At 33.1% G+C, this 19096-nt stretch overlaps 1 protein-coding gene across 8 annotated transcripts in view; it reads left to right on the top strand.

The window, feature by feature from the left end:
• Camta (Calmodulin-binding transcription activator) overlaps positions 1–19096 on the top strand; it is a 150128-nt gene that overhangs the window by 61456 nt on the left and 69576 nt on the right. For all 8 annotated transcript variants that reach the window (XM_076121572.1, XM_076121571.1, XM_076121570.1 and 5 more), the window contains one exon: positions 15195–15262. The gene's annotated coding sequence lies outside the window, so the exon portion shown is untranslated. The remainder of the gene's footprint in view (positions 1–15194; positions 15263–19096) is intronic.

The raw sequence follows: 19096 nt of genomic DNA, 5'->3' as shown, positions 1-19096 counted from the left end.
CGGATAAATAATGTATTATTACCGGTTGTGGACAATGTTAGATATTTGGGCTTATGGCTTGATCGTTCGTTAAGATGGTCAAAACATATTAATGAGACAAAATGTAAGGTAGTTAAGTTTGTGAATATATTTAAGATACTTACCGGGTCACAATGGGGTGTACATCCTATGCATATACGTCGGTTATATATATCGTTGATAAGGAGTAGGTTAGACTACGGTAGCATGTTTTATGACGACGCGTGTCAAACACACCTAGGCAAACTAGATAAGATTCAAAATATATTTATGAGACTGAGTGGGGCATTTGTTAAAAGCACTCCCATACATACTATGGAAAATGAACTTCATATTCAACCCTTATTTATACGGAGACATTATCTTGCGGGTAAATTTTGGCTTACATCTAAATCTTTTACAAAAAATGAAATGATGCCTTTACTAAATGAACTACAGAATTTCTGTCAAAGTACGCTCAATTCGCGACGGTGGAGAAAACCTTTGTTAGTTACAGTTCATGAATATCTTAAAAATATTACAGTTCATGTGACTGAACAACTAGAGATGTTTACGTTAAACACCTGGGTCGCCAATGTGGATCTCTCAAAAATCATAAATACAAACATGGAAACTGTAACAAAAGCCAAGAAATTCTATCATTCGTACAATCTTAAGCGACTAGCTACCCATTATATAAATTCGAAATATAATTATGTTTACAAAATATTTACTGATGGATCAAAAATTGGCGATAGGGTTGGGGCGGCGGTATTCGATCCGCAGTGTAATGTGTCCATAAAAATTAAAATTAATAATAATGTAAGTGTAATGCATGCCGAACTTTTAGCGATTGCGGAAGCGTTAGCATATGTTGATTCGTTTTCAGAAGGTTACTATGTAATTATCTCAGACTCCAAGAGCGCCCTCCAGCATCTGGCTCGGTGTACCTCGACATTTCGAGGAACACCGATAGCCTATACTATTATCAAAGACATATATGATCTTATGAGTAAGAACAAAAATGTCACACTCCAATGGATGCCTTCTCATATTGGCTTGATTGAGAACGAAAAGGTCGATCAACTAGCTAAAGAAGCTTTAATTGACGGTTTTGAAGTTACGTATCGTCCATACTATACAGACCTGCTATATGTTATTAAAAATCGTTGTTTTGAATCATGGACTGAATATTTCAATGTGAGATCATTAACAAAAGGTATTTGGTATAAAACAATTCAACCACATATTACTCGTTTTCCGTGGATCGATCAAGCTAATATGAGTAGATCAGAATTGATCTTGGCGTTAAGACTACGCTGCGGTCACATTCCATTGAATCAGTTTGCACACCTTATGGGAAAAGTAGATTCACCTAATTGCACGATATGTAATGTTGTAGAGGATGTGCACCATGTTTTAATGGAGTGTGTACGGAACAAAGTTCAGAGGGAGCAAATATTTTGTAAAGATAGTTGTAACGTTGGACAAAGTAATAGTATTCTCGCGTTTCCACTGTCTGAAGAAGCGAAATTAGTATATAGTATGGTGAAAGTTGCTCTTATCAGTAGATTTTAAAGTTTATATATATCTTTTATAAATGTATGTATATAATGAGGGTGCCATAATCACTTTGTGACAAAACCCTCGTAAATAAATAAAGAGAAAAAAAAAAAAAAAAATTGGAGTCTACTGCTTTATAGCAAATTTTGGGATGCTTCTGCCACATACCGAAAAAATGCTAAAAATATTTTCAAAGCCCAGGAATAAAATCTGAATCCTCATCGTACACTCGAATACATTTCTCACCATCTTATCGCCCACTGTCATTATTCTAAAAAAGGTAAACCAGAACAACAATTTCTAAAGTCTTTTTAACCTACCTAGTAGGGCCAGCGTCCAAAATTTGACCCATGCCCACAATACACCCGTATTCTAAACCTTCCATTCAGATCTTACAACAAAACTTTCCCACTCCCATATATCAACTTCACATGCACGTAATGGCACTTGACCCTACCATTAGCACCAAGTTGGTCTAACTTTAGCCCATTGTCCATAACTCCATACTAATTTAGCACCGCCTTTGTTTGAACGCGTTAAATACATGAATTTGGATTTTGATGATGGTGTTTTCATTTTAAAATCGATGTATAGTGTTTATGGTACTGAATTGTATATTTTTAGTATTCTTATTTTATATACCTTAGTCAAACCTGTTAAGTCTTTCGCTGCGAAATTCGTGCTACACTTTGAGGCGAAGAAACAGTTGATTGAACAGCATAACTTCTGCGTTATGTCATTAAAATTAGAATAGAAAACCAGATTAAAAATCAGTATGTTGCATACATAGGAACATCATACTTAAAAACAAATATATATAAAAAGACGTTATTGACTCCTGTATATTCTTGGTGCACATTATAAAATTTATAGCATTTCCTAAATCTCATTTTCCTAATAAATCAATGTGACTGAAACTTAATGTTACGTAGTGGATGGGTGGGTGTAGTAGTGGGTACAATTTCCAGTAATAATAATAATGTCCTCCTAGCCGACATCCGGCTATCCAGTTACTAGTATTCATGACAAGAAGACGTGTCCAGTAAACACTTCCAGTATCTAACATCACTTCATGTCCACTGCAAACATGACAGTAAACTTTACAACCTAACCTTAAAATTAAATTCCCAAACGAGAAGTTTCACGTTAAATGAGTGGATACACAAATTCCTAGTAACTACTAAACAGAATAAGACACAAGAAACAATAGACATAAAATGTTTTACTCAACAGTTTTAGCTCAAAGGAATCCAGCCGGCAAGATTTACGAGCTCCTACATCACACCACGGTTTATTTCGTATGGAGTTAAGGCTTAGCGTTTGTGTACGATGGAAAGTGGTTACTGCGTGAGCCTGTTTAGCTTGGTGTTGTTTTATGATTGGAAACTTTATAAAACCTACTAGTTATTTAGCTATTATGGTTTGTAATTTAGCAAAAAAAATGTATAGGTTTTTCGGAAACTACACTACAGTTTGAATCTAGGCTGGTCTACTACTGCTTTTTTTAAAATTAAGATTTAAGAACCAGTCAAATAAGTGGCAGAACTGTGTTATGTAATTAGGTTCTGTTTAATCCTTAAGCCAATCCCATATTTGTTATCACCCATAAAGAAGCACATACCCAAAATAAGCAAATAATTTACCCCAGCAACTACACAAAAAATAAATAAACACTTATATAAGCCACATTTCAATTTCCTACATAATTTGCAATCGAATTTGCACTCGCAACCTTAATACGTTTTCACTACTGCAAAAATGTTACAGCTTACATGCGAACGCGAACACAAAATTCTCTCCGTTTCTTGCTATCGTGTTCCCTGTATCTCACATGTTGTGTTAATACCATAGCAATGAAAGGGCGGAATGTTTACTGACGGTTAATTATATGTGCCGAAGTTCAGTTGTAAACGGCTGCCGGCCCTAAATTCACAACTTTACTATGTTATGTGACTTGCTGTTTGTACAAAGTGATTCTGGTCTAAGGATGTTGGGGGTTTACGTTTTTTTTGAGTGGAGAGTTTGTTGTGAAGATTTCGAGAGTGCTATATGGATTATTATTGTAATTTTGGAAGAGTTGCATAATTTGACATGAGATTGATGTCGTATGTAGATGAATTATGTTTTTTCGAGTGAAATAAGGAGGTACTCGAATACAATACGTCAAATAACATATTTCAATGATTTAGCATACCTAATAGCCGTACTTTGTATATATAGATTGTATGACTGTAGTGTTTCCCTTAATAACTAAAGATATCATTAATAAGCTTATTGCTAAAGAAGGTGACTGACTTATACATTTTTGTGATGCGTTAAACACTTCATAGTTGTTAACAAAAAACTTTTGGTACTCGAAAACTAACGAGGCACTTCTTTATAATTTATCAAAAATCAAAACACTTTTTCAATGACATCAATAACACACTCAAGTCACAATCAATCAAAAAAAAACTTTCATTAACCACTATCGATTATTACGCTCAATAATCGAGTAGTTACGACTCGATTCATACTTTTTTCTATACCTAACACAAATTAAAATGAACTCTAACGTTACACAAATAAGGTTGAAACTCGTATGGTTGTGATTTAATGTAGGGTTCGTAAATGGGTCGGTTGAATCGATATTCGTGTAATCGGCTACTCGTTCCCGGGCCTGAGCTAGGCGTAATATCCGATTGTCGACTGTCGACAAATGGAGCGCCGTGTTCATGATGTACGCTTTTGTGAAACGATTTTGAGAAATTTTTGTTTAATTTGAAGGAAAGGTAGTGCTTTGTGACGGTAAATGTTGATCTGGATTAAGTTTTGCAGACTTTAAAGGACTTTTGTGATTGTAGTTATAATTTTATTTAGGGTCATGAATTGTTTAACTGTTGATCACATGGAGTTAGATTTGTTTCCCGGGTTGGAAAAATACTTTAGGTTTTTTTCTATTTCATATTAGAATATTTCTCAATAGTATCATGGAGTGTACTAACGTGCCGTCTAAATGGCATTCTAATAGCAAACTAATTATTACATAAACCCCTGTTTACACTTTCAGTAAAAGTCGTGGTATTGCTGAGCTATGCTTGTAGTTTAATTTGAAGGAAAGGTTGTGATTTATGACGTTAAATGTTGATCTGGAGTTTTGCAGACGAATTTAAAGTACTTTTATGATCGTCGTATATTTTTTGATTATTGTAGTGATAATTTTATATTGCTTTGTCATTATGCGATATAAGAATTGTAGTATTTGACGACAATAGAGATTATTACTAATATTTTGTAAAATAGTAGACAAGCATTTTTTCTTATTTTATCTAAACAATGGAATGAGAAGATTGTCATAGATAGTTTTACCGTACAAAAGAAGGATTCGAATTCATGCATGTTAACTATCACTCTATAAAAATTAAATCTTTTGTACACTTCTTCCTACACCTTTTTGTATAATAAGCGTGATATTAAGTATGTTATAACTACATTAACTACTCGTGTCTTTAACTGAAATATTCACTATCACCTTATCAAAATTCAATCATATCGGTTCATCCGTTTAACCATAAGGCCTAACAAACAGACATACACATATAGTCTTAGAATGGGTACTTAAATTAGAGCCCTACAAAGTAACCCTTCAACTAACAGTTTTATTAATAACTCACCCTTGTAACTTTACTTGTTAAGAGTGTACGCATCGATTTTCCCTTCAAAACTACTTCACAACTAAACAGTAGTTAAATATCAATTAATTGCAAGCACATTTATAATAGTTTGTAACTTAAGTTCAGTATTTATTCAGCTAATATTTTGCTGCTGATTTACTATATCGCTTTTGCGCGCAATAGATAATGATTTTGTATGTATTATAATTTTGTTTGTAAGTAATGTAGTCTTATAGACATTAAAAATTTTTAAAGTAACATATTATAGACTCAAACTCTGTAATTTAAGTTACGAAATAATTATAGATAATGCTTATCTTTAGTGAGTAAACAGTGGGTAGATAGTTCAGAAAACGGCATCAATCTCAAGAGACAATAGATCGATCGTTTATCTATTTTTTATTTGTCAAGTCATATCACAAGTTAAATTATACTACAGGAGTTTTTTCGCATTATAGTATGTATAAACTTGTAATAAAATCTCTTTGGCTTCAAGAATCACAAATGAGTACACGGTTCATTAGGTTTCTTTCAGTGAGCTCGTGAGGTAAGGTAAGGTAAGGAAAAGATTTTATTACAAGTTCATACATACTATAATGCGAAAAGACTTTTTACCCAACCTAGTATTAACGAACTTAAACTTATTATACGACTCGACTCCAAATTTTCAGTAAACAAAATACAGCTTACAATTTCACCAGAAGAGGATAATCAAGAAACAATTAATATCTTTCAGTTTAGCGGCAAAACTAATTGTACCCAAACTAATAAGGGTACAGGCTCTTTAATTAACTAGTATTGCAACCCGTGTGTGCTCGCTTTAATTTCATGTGAAGTAATCGTGGGAATCTCGAGAAGAAACGAGATAGCGATATAATTGTGGTAGGCGTGAATGAGACAGGAGTGTATTGTTTTAATAAGCGTTTGTTTTGAGATTAGGCTTGAAAGTCTTGATAAGATATTGAGGCATAGGGTTTATCCAGAAGCCTATAGTACATGTTATATACGCATGAGAATATATCAGCTACCTTATTAAAATCTACGAGCTTTTGATAGAAGGATGAAATATAATATAGATTTTTTGGTAAGGCTACTGATTTCCATTTGTTTTTAATACGACTTCTGAAATCGTACTGCTGCACTCGTATAACTTTAAATTTTCTAAGAGTCTTTGACTTGACTTGGCTAATGCGGTATTAAGATTTTAATTCTCTGCCAGAAATGTTATAAAAATCTACTTCACGCATATTTTCTTCAGCATATTTTTTAAATGTTACACGCACCTTTTATAGTAGGTGTGACTTCTTTATCCAAACCAAACATATTTCTCATGACCCGCGCAACTTCGCTTGCGTCACATAAGAGAGAATGGGTAATTTCTTCTGCCGTTTTTGTAACATTTTTTACTGGTACTCTGCACATATTGGTCGTAGCGTGATGATATACAACCTATAGCCTTCTTCGATAAATGGGCTATCTAACACTGAAAGAATTTTTCAAATCGGACCAGTAGTTCCTGAGATTAGCGCGTTCAAACAAACAAAAAAACTCTTCAGCTTTATAATATTAGTATAGTATAGATACGAGACACTAAAAAACATCAAATCAAACTAAATTTCATTAATTTCTTACGAAATACACCCAGTCTCTCATATCTGTGTCTCCAATTCATCGAATTTCCTATCAACATCTTACACGTACAACTCATGAAAAATATCATTACATTTATCGAACCTTTACTACATACGAGTATTTTATTTCTAAACGTAAAATTATTGAAGCCACACTCTTGCGTTTTAAGTAGCATGCGTCTTGCGAATTTACAATTATTGTGTTCGTTGTCCGTCGGTAAACGATCGATGAAGTGAAGAGGCTATTATTATTCCTGGTGATTAGATTATAAGTAATCAGATTTGTGGTTTTAGAGTATGGAGATAACCTCCGGACTCCTAAAGCTAGGAAAATATTCCAATTTATTCTTTAACATATCATCGTCATCATCAATCGTGAAGAAAAGTATAAAGTGCGAACAACAATATTTTTTTGTATTCGATCTTCCCATGGTATTGAACAATTACATAATTGCGTTATTTATCATAACCTCTCGAGCGCCCCACGTCAAAATTCAAATATACCGTTAAGCGTCCAGGCCAAAAATGGCGCGCGAAATTGAATTGGCGGTTGGCGTTTAAGCGCCGATTCCGTCATATTTTGATACTAACACCCTAGTCATACCTTATATATTTGAAATCTACATAAAATTTGCTATATATTAAAAAAATAAACCACAAATAATATTTGATAGTGGTGGTACAATAGTCGGTTTAATCTGAATATTGTGTGCTTTAGGCATGTGTTTGAAGAAAGTCTAAAAAATATTTTTAGGCATAAAAAATAATATGACGGAAGGTCTTATCGTGTAGTTAATGAATAATGACATTAAAATCCAACTGTAAAATATACTCAAATCTTTAAAATTAGTTAAAAAAAGTATTTACAATATTGGTCATAAAGGAACATGTCGTTGGGTCAGATGTTGTTTAAGGTGCTCTCTGGCCTATATCAACCTCTTATTCAAGTTTGTGCATTAGATCGTCGTCTCGTTTCATCAGCTTCAATGTCAAATATGTTTGAAAGGGATAAACATAGTTTTAGCATTTAAATTCTACGTTTTTTTAATGTAAGATCGTTTTGCCGTACCACGGTGGCGGGACGCTTGACGGGGGTAGCACATTCAACCGTGACACGGTGGCCGGGCGCTTGAGAGGATAACATAGTCACAAGTATCGTCTATATTAAAACTATCCGCATGCGTTCACTAAAATGAAAACTCAAAACGCACAAGCATGGCAATCGCTTTACACGTTTATAGGATCATTTCACCCAACCCGAATGAACCAATCAATATTTACACAGGTAAGTGTATTTGTGATGTTTCAACCCCTATGCTGTTAAAACAACGATTTTAGGGGTGGAATTACGCAAATGTCTGTATGATTACACTTGAAAGGAAAAAGGTTTGGTCTAAAAACTTTATGTTTGTGTCAATACATTTAGTTCTTTTAGGTTATGTTGAATTGTGCTATTGTTTTGATAACGTCGTTGAAAGCAGGCGATTAATAACTGTTTCATACGTATATACTTAATATCACGCCATTTTCCCATAGGGGTAGGCAGAGACCAAAAAACGCCGCTTGGAACAATCTTTATAAACATCCCTTGCTTCATTAAAATCCGTAGATCACATCATACCGACATACATAAAGCTCGTTAACTGTGAGAGATTAAAACTATAGAAGGAACGTACTGTCATTTTTTGACCAGCCTTGTTTAATACTTCATACAAAATCTGTAATATGAGAACAATGTGATCTCTAATTATTAAAAAGCGATAACTTTAAATCTCACTTTGTTTTAAGGTAATCACCCACCCATCTATTAACAGCTGACAAAATGACTCTGCCAATTCAATGACTCTCAAAAACTCAAAAATCTTCAAATACCCACCAAACAATCTATAACAACTAATCGTCCTTGAAAACACCATCGAACCTCGAAAAAGCCTCTTCTGTCCTATAAATGTTTACACAATTAACCCTAATTATGAGGCGGGGGCGGGAGGGTCTCCCGCGGGGCGAGGGGGGGGGGTCGTGACGTCACTTTACGACGTCGTTAGCGTTACAACTGACAGCGAGCTTTTAGAGCTATGCCAATAAAAGTCCGAATGAACTCTTTGGGCACCCGCCGGGTGATTTTAGGAAGGGTGTTTCGTGATGAGCGATAGCGGGTTGACGTTTTATTGTTTTGGGTTGGTTAGAGGCAAATTTCAGATAAAAATGAATTCTTATTCGAACTGATCGGTTTACATTTGAATAAGCTACTTTATGATCTTAACCTGTAAATAAATATTAAGAAACTTTTGTCGCTGGATTTGACTTAGATAGAGGTGCTCACCAAGTTAAATTAGAAATAATTATTATGGACCACATAAATATTTATTTCGAGTCGGTTATGATTCTTGTGGTAGCGACCTAGTATTTGTAATTTAACCATCTCGTTGCACAATAGCGTCACATTTTGATGGTAATATTGCTATATCTAGTACAAAAATTCCTAGACAGCAAATAACTCATGGTTTCTCTTCTGATTAATCAAAAATCACTGTTAATAAATCACCAATCTAAAACCGCCCAATATAATCTTAACTCTACGACAAATCAGACACTCATCTCAAGTGAAGCGTCCTTAATTATAAATTAAAATCAGTCCGCGATCTCAAACACTAAGTGCACACTCTTATCGGTTATTGACGAGACCAAGTGAATCCCTCGAGGCGCGAATTCTAATGACCCCACCCTAATTTTCATTTATTAAAAATTTTCGACTAGAAATTTGTTTTGGTAATACACCACTAATGTTTAATGATTGTGTTTTTCTTTCGTTTTTTTTTCTGTAATGGTAGCGTAGATTTGTGATTTTTTCTTACGATAATGTTGATGAAGTTGATTTCTTGTTTTGGGTTATTTTTAAATTATTATGTTAGATATTTCTTTGAATTTCATTTTGAAAATAGTATGAAGAGTGATTGATTTTCCTATGTTACAAATAGACGTTGTCCTTTGACTTTCCTTTCTTAACTAAAATACTTTGTGTAAACTCTGATTGTTATACATTGTTTTGTTCTGTAAATCAATTTTGTAACTGTCTATGAGTGAATAAAACAAAACACTGTCTAACTAGTCAGAACTTACATAATATTTAAAAGTAAGACAGCTAGCTTATATTTTATACGATAGATTGTTATTATATTTGTTATTGAAGGTAATAAATTCTCAATACATGCATAAGACAAAAGAATACGTACTATGTGTAGAATGGCCGTTTTAAACCACTATCGACTATTAACAATCAAGTAGGTACCAACTGTATATTAAAATCTGATCAGCGCCTACCGATCACAGATCGTCATATAGCTTATTCAATCCAAATTATCCAACTCTAATTCGAAAGCAAAAGAACTCAAAGGCTATGATAACAATTTCACTTTTTGTTTTACACAGAAACATTTCAACAAAAACCTTCCCGTTTCAAAGCAAGTGTACAAAATAGTAAAAATATTCAAATGTACAGACACTAGGATTTTATTATACGTGTTGCTCTGAATATATTTTTATAAAAACAGAAAACATTGTTTTGTTTTTGAAATATCGCTCGTTATTTATTAGCTGAAGTGAAATGTCGAATGGTTTTGATAATTGCTCTATTTTTTGACTGTGAATTGAAATGTGGATGATTTAATAGTGATGTGTGAATTTATTTTTTGTTATAAAGCTGTATTAGTTGTTGATTCTTGTTGAATGATCAGTCTAGATAGCTCATAAAAATAGATTCCGAATGAAATCTTTAAGTTTAAAAACCTAAGAGTAATCACATACTTTTATAAAATCACTGCCTATTTTTTTAGGTGTAGGCAAACACCAAAAAACGCCATTTAGTACGATCCTTAATTTTTTTTCTTGCTTCATTCACATACATACAACTTGTCATACAGGACCGCCAGTTACAATAACTAGGCACCTGACCTTTTAAATGGATATCACTGATACGAGTAATCTATACTAATATTATAAAGCTGAAGAGTTTGTTTGTTTGTTTGTTTGTTTGAACGCGCTAATCTCAGGAACTACTGGTCCGATTTGAAAAATTCTTTCAGTGTTAGATAGTCCATTTATCGAGGAAGGTTAGAGGCTATATATCATTACGCTACTACCAATAGGAACAGAGTACCAGTGAAAAATGTTACAAAAACGGGAAAAATTTTGACCTATTCTCTCTTATGTGACACAAGCGAAGTTGCGCGGGTCAGCTAGTATAAAATAATCATAGTTAGATGTTTAGAAATAGTGATTCGTAAGCTTAATTGAAAATAGCGGTGTAAACATGTTACTGTTCATATAGAAAAACATACATAAATTTCATATATTTCAAAAATCCACTTTTTTATATCACCCTGAAAACACCCTACATAATTTTATGCAAATAAAATTTTCCCGAAAATGATACCGCAATAAAAAAACCTAAACAACTTTATATGATTTGGGGAACGAATGAAAATATGCTCCAATCAAACAGGGTTATAACAAAAACATAAAATATTCAATACTTGTTCGGTGCGTTATTTAAATAAACGAAACGTAACAACATATATTTTTATGAGATATTTTGTAAATGAAACACATTTGAGTGCGGACCTGTGTTTCGATAAAACAAAATTGAGAAGTTTGAATACGTACCTGTGTTTTACTTTTTTTATTGAGGCAAAGGCAACAGCAGATGATGCCAAAGGGAATTTGTTCATCATTAATTGGTGACATTGGTCGTGAAAATAAACGGTACTGTTTTTATTTTTTTCTCGAATGACGTCATTATTACCGAGTGAGGTATTTCTGAATTTATTTGTGTACCCTTGAGGCTGAACACGTTAAATAGTCGATACAGAATATTTTTTATAGCAAAACTACTAAAGAGAGTAATTAAAACATCAAGTTGTTAATAAAAATACTTACTTAGACTGCGACTGCGCGTACTGCTTTATAAAAAAAATGTCTTTATCGTTTTCCAGACTATTGAGACTATATGTTATTATTCTGTTCATTTATGTACCTGTGAAGGTTTCTATTACTGGTCTTACAACCTATTACTTTATAAGAAAAAAAAGCAGCTGGTTTCAATAAAACCCATTACCTACATCGCACTCGTAATATATGCAAGTTACAACCACCAAACAACCGGACAAAAACTACCCAAATACTGTAACCCCCCAATTCACAAAAAAGGTACAGTATTTTCCCCAAATTGTTGTAACAGACAGACCGACAGATATTTCCTTAGGAAACAGTGCTTCCCTAACTAATTCACTACTTAAGTATGCCATAGCGTGCACGGATTATATTTGAAACTATAAATCTATGGAGAAAGGGGTGTTCACGTTTTGCTAACAGTCGGTCGAAATGTTCAAGTTTGGTACAGTTTACGATTGGCGTAGAGTTTGTGGCGAAGTTTTTGTTTTGTCGAATTGCTTTCATTAATTATTCATTTCAGAAATTATGGTTACAAAATTCATTTGTTGGATTAGTTTATATTAAGCATGGTTTTTACCATCATAATTAAAAGCTTAATTTACTAAGCTTAAATAAAACTTTGTATTTATTCTAAACAACGTTATTACGTTGATTGAAATAAACCAAAGTAAGCAAGAGTTGTAAACATTAAACATTCTAAGCATTTTTGCTACAACATAAACCTGACAGGTCAAGGAACGACCGATCAAAGGCCATTGACCCCAAATACCAAACACTAAAACAATAAACTCTAAGGTCATTGACCTAAACTCGGCCGCAAACTTTACGCCACCCACAAACTCTTTGTAAAGTCCCAATGTGTTTATATATTTACTATATGTTCCCATTTTTGGGTTCACTCGTTAAATAACGGCGTAATGTTGTACTTTTCGAGTAATGCATTCGTATTTTAGAAGATCGTAGGGTCTAGGGTCCGAATATATAAGGGTTAATGTACCCGAGGGTCCGGTGGCATGTGTTTGCATTTAACTTGAACAACAATTGTTTGTAAGATTTTGTAATTTAGAGCTACGACGGGAGGATTTCAATATTTTTTGGGTATTAGAGGCTTAATTGTTTAGCTTTATTTGCAGTAAATAATAAAAAACAGGGAATTAGAACATGTTTAAGAATAAACAATATCCTATATCCTATTGTTCGTATCTCAGTTGACAACCAGTGGTAACTATTCAGTATATTGCTGCTTTACTAACTGCTCTACGTAACGTTTTAATCACTTTAATATAAGGGAGAAGACAATGAATAGACTTAGTTGACAACTAATTGCAAACCACTTTGCTTTCAAATAGTTGTGAACTGAGATACGTCATGCCTCTCCTGGATCTTTTCCCAGAACGGGAGTTGAGGACTTCGCAGTATTAACCGTCGATCACTTGCGTGGTAGGCGAATGCTAACACCACTAGCTATCACTGCTCATAAGCTAACTGGTTACCTAATGACTGAAGAAACAAACAATTATTTTCTTCGAAAATCTCTCGTCTAAAATCTTCGGAAAACATTAATTCTCTCACAAACAGTATAAACAAAGAAAGAATTGAGGTCACAAGTTTGTTTTTTTAACTCCCAACACGCGTTCCGGGCAGACTGCTCCCTTGTTTTTATTTCATACGTGGACTAAACGAGAAATAAATGTACGTTGCTACGTAAAATTACTAGATCTTTTGCCGAATAAAACCGTTCGGTTGTGACTTGCCTTTTGTATGAGTTGAACAGTAAAATTGACCCTAGTTTGTGTAATATTTTTGATATAATAATATCGAAATCATAGTTAGGTGTGGCAAACGCGCATAGCATTGTTAAGTTAATGTTGTTATATTTAAAATGTGCAAAAGGTCATACACGCTTTCGTGGCCTGGGACTTGATGCCTATATTTTTTAACTGACTGATTAACTTCTGACGGGCCCACTGCTGGACGTTGGTCTTCTCCCGATGCATGGGTTAGGCCTTATTTCTGACATGTGTATGCGGTTTTTCACCATATGTTTAGATGTTTACTGGTTTCGTCTGTCAAACTAGCAGTACGCTAATGGCTAGTGATAGAAATATTTCTGTTTGACCTAAATTAATACGTATTCTTCTAAGGGAGTAAAGTAGCGATGCATAACGTATATAGCCGATACTAGATTGAACTACACCCGCGCATGGATTTGTGCTATTTTCGTTATCCAGTACGTTGCAATTCCTCTGCAAATTCTTTCCGATTGCGATCAATCATTGTCAGCTTAAATCAGACTGCTGAGTTTCGTTAATAGAATACAAGCGGAAGTTTTGTGTGTTTGTGTGTGCATGTAGATTAAAAATTAAATCTAAAAAGTATGTTTTCAAAACGTAAAACTATCCTTATCTATGCAAAAAAGACCATTAGTTAAACAAATTATCTTGAATTTAAGAGTTTTAGACGTATTTTATACTTCTACTGTTGTATTATGAAAATGTGAAAGAAAAATAATTATTTAAAATAATGGTAAAAGAATAGGATAGGCGTAAGACAACTTATCAATAGCTGACTTAGCACAACAAATGTTATAATCTGATCTAATTATTGTCCTGGTACTAGTTCCTAGACTCATTACCTGAGAAAATTACTCTCAACAATGAAACCAGACCATTTTAAAGATCCACAGATCTACTTAGTAAACACAAGTATAGCCAAAACATTTTCCGCTCAAAATCACCGAAAATCGTGTTGGAAAAACTCTTGTAATTTAATAATTCTTCATCCGGCTCAGTTTATGGCTTGAGGGAGTCACGACAACTTTACGATTACAAATTATTATTCCGATCCTGTCCCGTTTGTACGTTTGATTTATATATTAGAATATGTTCCGAATCTTTAGTTTTTATTTGCAATTCAAAGTGGACTTGGCTTGGTTTTTATGTGTGCCTTTAATATGTATGTCGGCTGATGAAGTTTCGCTTGTGTTTGGTTGTTGAAGATTTTATTATAGGGAGTGTATTGGAATAGAATAATGTTGTGTAGTCGTATTTTGTTGAACATCGTTTCTTGTTTGTTCTGATGGTTGAAGAGTACCTATATTAGTTTATGATATTATATATTGAAGATTATTCGACGTTATTTATTAAAAAAAATATTTTCAGACAAATATTTATTTAAATGCTGGATTCAAATTCATACGTACCTAGGTTAATTTGTATTCATCATTTAAATAAGTTTATGCTTATTTGAAGCAATATTAAATTCTCAACATTTTATGGATCACAAATATTGATAATATTTATGTATTGTTTTGGTAAATTATTTCTACTCATAAAGGTAACTGTCCATTGTTTAACATTACTTTTACCAAGTATTTAATATCTTTTTTTATTTGTTACAGGAAATCGCCGCTATACTCATCAGCTTCGACAAACACAGCGAATGGCAGTCGAAAGAGGTCAAAATTCGGTGAGTTTCTATTTACACAAATACACAATTATGTATTTTGTTAATGTCACATTATGACAAAATTTTGAGGGTAGACATAGCTTTATCAGTGTAATTTAATGGAAATGTCTAAAGACGTCCGTTTAACAATTTAATATTACTTCTACAGAGTATAAAAAAATATCAAAGTACAATAAAATAAAAATGCGTACGGCTAATATAAACAAATTCAACACAATTACGAAGCACAACATACCACAATCCTGTACTCCTTAAACAGTATCGCTACAAGGAATCAGACCAGTTACCTGAATTATTTAATCACAGTAAATTGAAACGATTATACACATTTGTTGCTAAGTGTAAAAGTGCAATAATACCGAGAATTTGCGCAATATGAAAAGAATTTTATAGACATAAATGAAATTTACGAGTACAGTGCAACACGTAAAGGTTTTCTAGGAACGCGTAATTGTGGGGTAGAACAATATTTTGTATTTTGAAAGGAAAGTTGATTGAAAGAAATTGTTTGTTTGTTCTCTTAATTGTACAATTTTAAAGTTGTATTTGTTTTGTTTTAAATTGGCTATATACGTTTTTTCGTTCACAAAAATGATTTTTCAATAATATAGTATTATGTACGTACATAAATGGTTATAATCTTTTAAGATTGACTTTTTGATTTGTTTAAAAATTCCTTTGTTATACATTAACATTTTTTAAGTTGAAGTGAAATAATGGTGAGAAAATGTCAAAAAAACTAAGTTAAAAAAGTAATTGCTCGTAAACGAAAAATACATACTTTTGCTATATAATATACTGTTTATTATTTTAAATGCGTAAAAATGTTTACAACGCACTCTGAATGTAGTAAAATGCAAGTCTTTTTACAACATCTTCAAAGTGTCTATATAAAACAGTCTATGAAAGTCTCAAAAAACTTTGACATCTGAACACTCGGGTGTTATAAACAAAACAATGATTCAACTTTGTTTAAACAAAGAAGAACAATAACAAATCGTTCTCACGTTTCTTGATTAAACAATATTTTCCTTGTTTTTAAGGAGGCTTCTACTTGCTATCTAATATTGTAAATACAAATTCTAATGTATTCATTGCGTAAAATATAAGTGTCTTTGACACTTTCGTCAGTCTGAACACATTTTAGGCATTTGAAGAAATTCAACATGTTTCGAAACCCAAAAAATATGACTGAATTGTGATGGAAGAAAAAGAAAATTCACGAGAAAAAAATATATAAAATATGATATTTGCTCTTACAGATTTATAATTAAAGTAGTAGTCATCATTGGTTATAAACTTATTTCCAAATTTAGACACAAGTGGCAAGAAAAAACTTGTTTGTATTATCTTAAGGATTTTTTCAAGCACCAAAAACACATGACGTCACACCACAACTAAATAGTCTAATATATTTTTTTGCCTTTGCACTTCGTAGAGCATTTTTTATTATTGAATGGAAGCCATAAAAGCCACCTGATGTTGAATGGTCACCGTAATTCATCGATAATGCCCGTTTCAGCAGTTTTAAGAGGTCCCTGATGCATTGCGTGACTGAAACTGATTTCGTTACCGATCACTGAATTTGAATTAATATGTGTTTTGGTTTCCCGAATTACTGTGCGGTTTATTTTTAGTAGTTTGTACTTTCACGGGTTTTATGTGATTGTGGTTTTCATGACATGTTTATTCTTTGGGGGATTGTTGTTGTGTTATTTTTGGTTTGTCAAACGATTTTTTTAATTTTGCCGCTTGAAAAATTGCTGATTGTGTTTACTGTAAAAAACAAAAAAAAAATTGAGATAAAAATAGATTGTTCGTCTTCAAAGTCGAGTTGTGATTGTAGACAGTAGGTACTATTTATTGCCACGTGACTATTTTAACAAAAAACTAACATGTAATTCTTTAATTATATTCCGCGGAACCAAACCGACAAAGTTTCAAAAGACAATTCTGCCTGAAGCATGTCTTTTTTAAACTTAAATTGCAAACTAAATGCAGAAATCTAAAAAAATACGAAAGAAACGAATTAAAGTATCAGTGGAGTAACGTGACCGTTACTTTTATACTTTAGACTGTGACTGTACCTAATTTGGCGCCCAACGAGGGACCCGTTCCAACTTGTAACAACTTTAAGCAAATTAAAACTTGGGCCCTGACTACTGCTGGGTTTGTGTGCGCCGTTGAAATATTAACTCTTTATGGGTGCGCAGTGTACTAGGGGAGTTGTGGTGCGGTCGGCAGATCCGTGTCGTAACATAAAAATTTAATAATGGTCTTGATACTGGCAAGTTCTTGTACGTGATCAAGTTTAGTTTGGTTATTTAAGGCTGCATTGAGATTTCCGATGTTTTTTATTCACAACGTTGTCGGAGTTAGCGAGTTTCGACTAAATACAGTTTATGGGTGGACTGGTATTGTAATTTATTTTGGACAGGCGACTGGGATTAGAATATTTGGTTTCGATCAAAAATGTTCCCCTCAGATTATCAGGGATATATACGATAATGGTATATCAGGGATATATACCTATTTAGGATAGACATACTTAGATTAATAACTATTTGCTTCTAAAATGTATTTTTTTCATAAAACCTAGTTTTTGCAACTTTTAATTAGATTTCAATAAAAAATTCTAACTATGAATTTTCCAATAATTATACTTTTAAGTAAGTATATGTTTGTATCACGACATAGCTAATATACCTACATTATATATAGTATCAGACTAAATTATACATAAGTATATCTAGACAGCCTCTCAAGAAACCTGCCTATTATATACATCAAACACTCGATATCCGCTGTAATACAACATGATTGTCGTAAACACAGACATTAGACCATTAAGTAGACACATAGAGAGATTACTCGCTGTTGACCGACACATTAATGTTCAACATCAATGTCAAGTAGCTCAGTGGATTTGTGTCATCGATACTGCTAATGAGGTGAGATGAATTATGTAAGTGTGGAAGGTCTATGTTGGTGAGGTTTAGATTTAGATGAGTGTGCATTTTTTTAAAAGTTAAGTTAAGGAATAAGTTCAAGTAGCTCAGTGGATTTGTGTCATCGATGCTGGTGATGAGGTGAGATGAATTATGTAGGTTGTGAGGTTAAGGGATAGTAGTGAGGTTTGGATTTGGATGGGTGTGCATTTAAGTTAAGGAATAAACATGGAAGAAAGGTAATTAATTTTGTATTGTTCTAAGTGTGAGTTTAAAGGTGTAGGAGAGGTTACAATTTAGATGGATTAACATTGTGTTAGCCTTTGATCTGTAGCAGCGCTTTAAATTATTAAATAGTATGATTTAAAGATTTATTTGATGATGATAAATTAAGATAAAGAGAGAGAAGATAATACTTACTTCACAATGAGATCAATAGCTTGATCTAAGTGACTTTTTTGTTGGATTCTGTGATAAATTCAAATCATTGGCACTGGTACTTTTTAAATAGGGTTTCAAACGTTCTGACAACTGAGCTTATATTATTCACTTTTGATATACGCTAGTGCAAATTTAGTGATGAAAAGTCTGATATTAACGCAGTTTTCTTCAATTAAGTAAAAATAAACAGACCTCAAAACAGTATAAAACAAGGGCAAGAGAAAAACATCTCGATACTCAAAACTCTCAAAGATTTGAGTCTGTACACCGTGTAAGAAAACTTGTAAGTGCATGAACTGACTTGAACAAAGTTCTTGAGACGCGACTACACAATCTGTCAAACTTGTACACTGTAACGTTTTAATACGCTGTGTTCGGGTTAAAAGCTCTTGAAGAATTTGTTGTAGGTTTTTCGTTAGTATATAAACCGGAGGTTTTAATGTTT

The sequence above is a fragment of the Anticarsia gemmatalis genome, chromosome 13 (assembly GCF_050436995.1).
Source record: "Anticarsia gemmatalis isolate Benzon Research Colony breed Stoneville strain chromosome 13, ilAntGemm2 primary, whole genome shotgun sequence".
In the NCBI taxonomy this organism is placed as follows: Eukaryota; Metazoa; Arthropoda; class Insecta; order Lepidoptera; family Erebidae; genus Anticarsia; species Anticarsia gemmatalis.
Note: the sequence above shows the minus strand (reverse complement) of the source record. Positions and strands in the feature narration are given on the sequence as shown.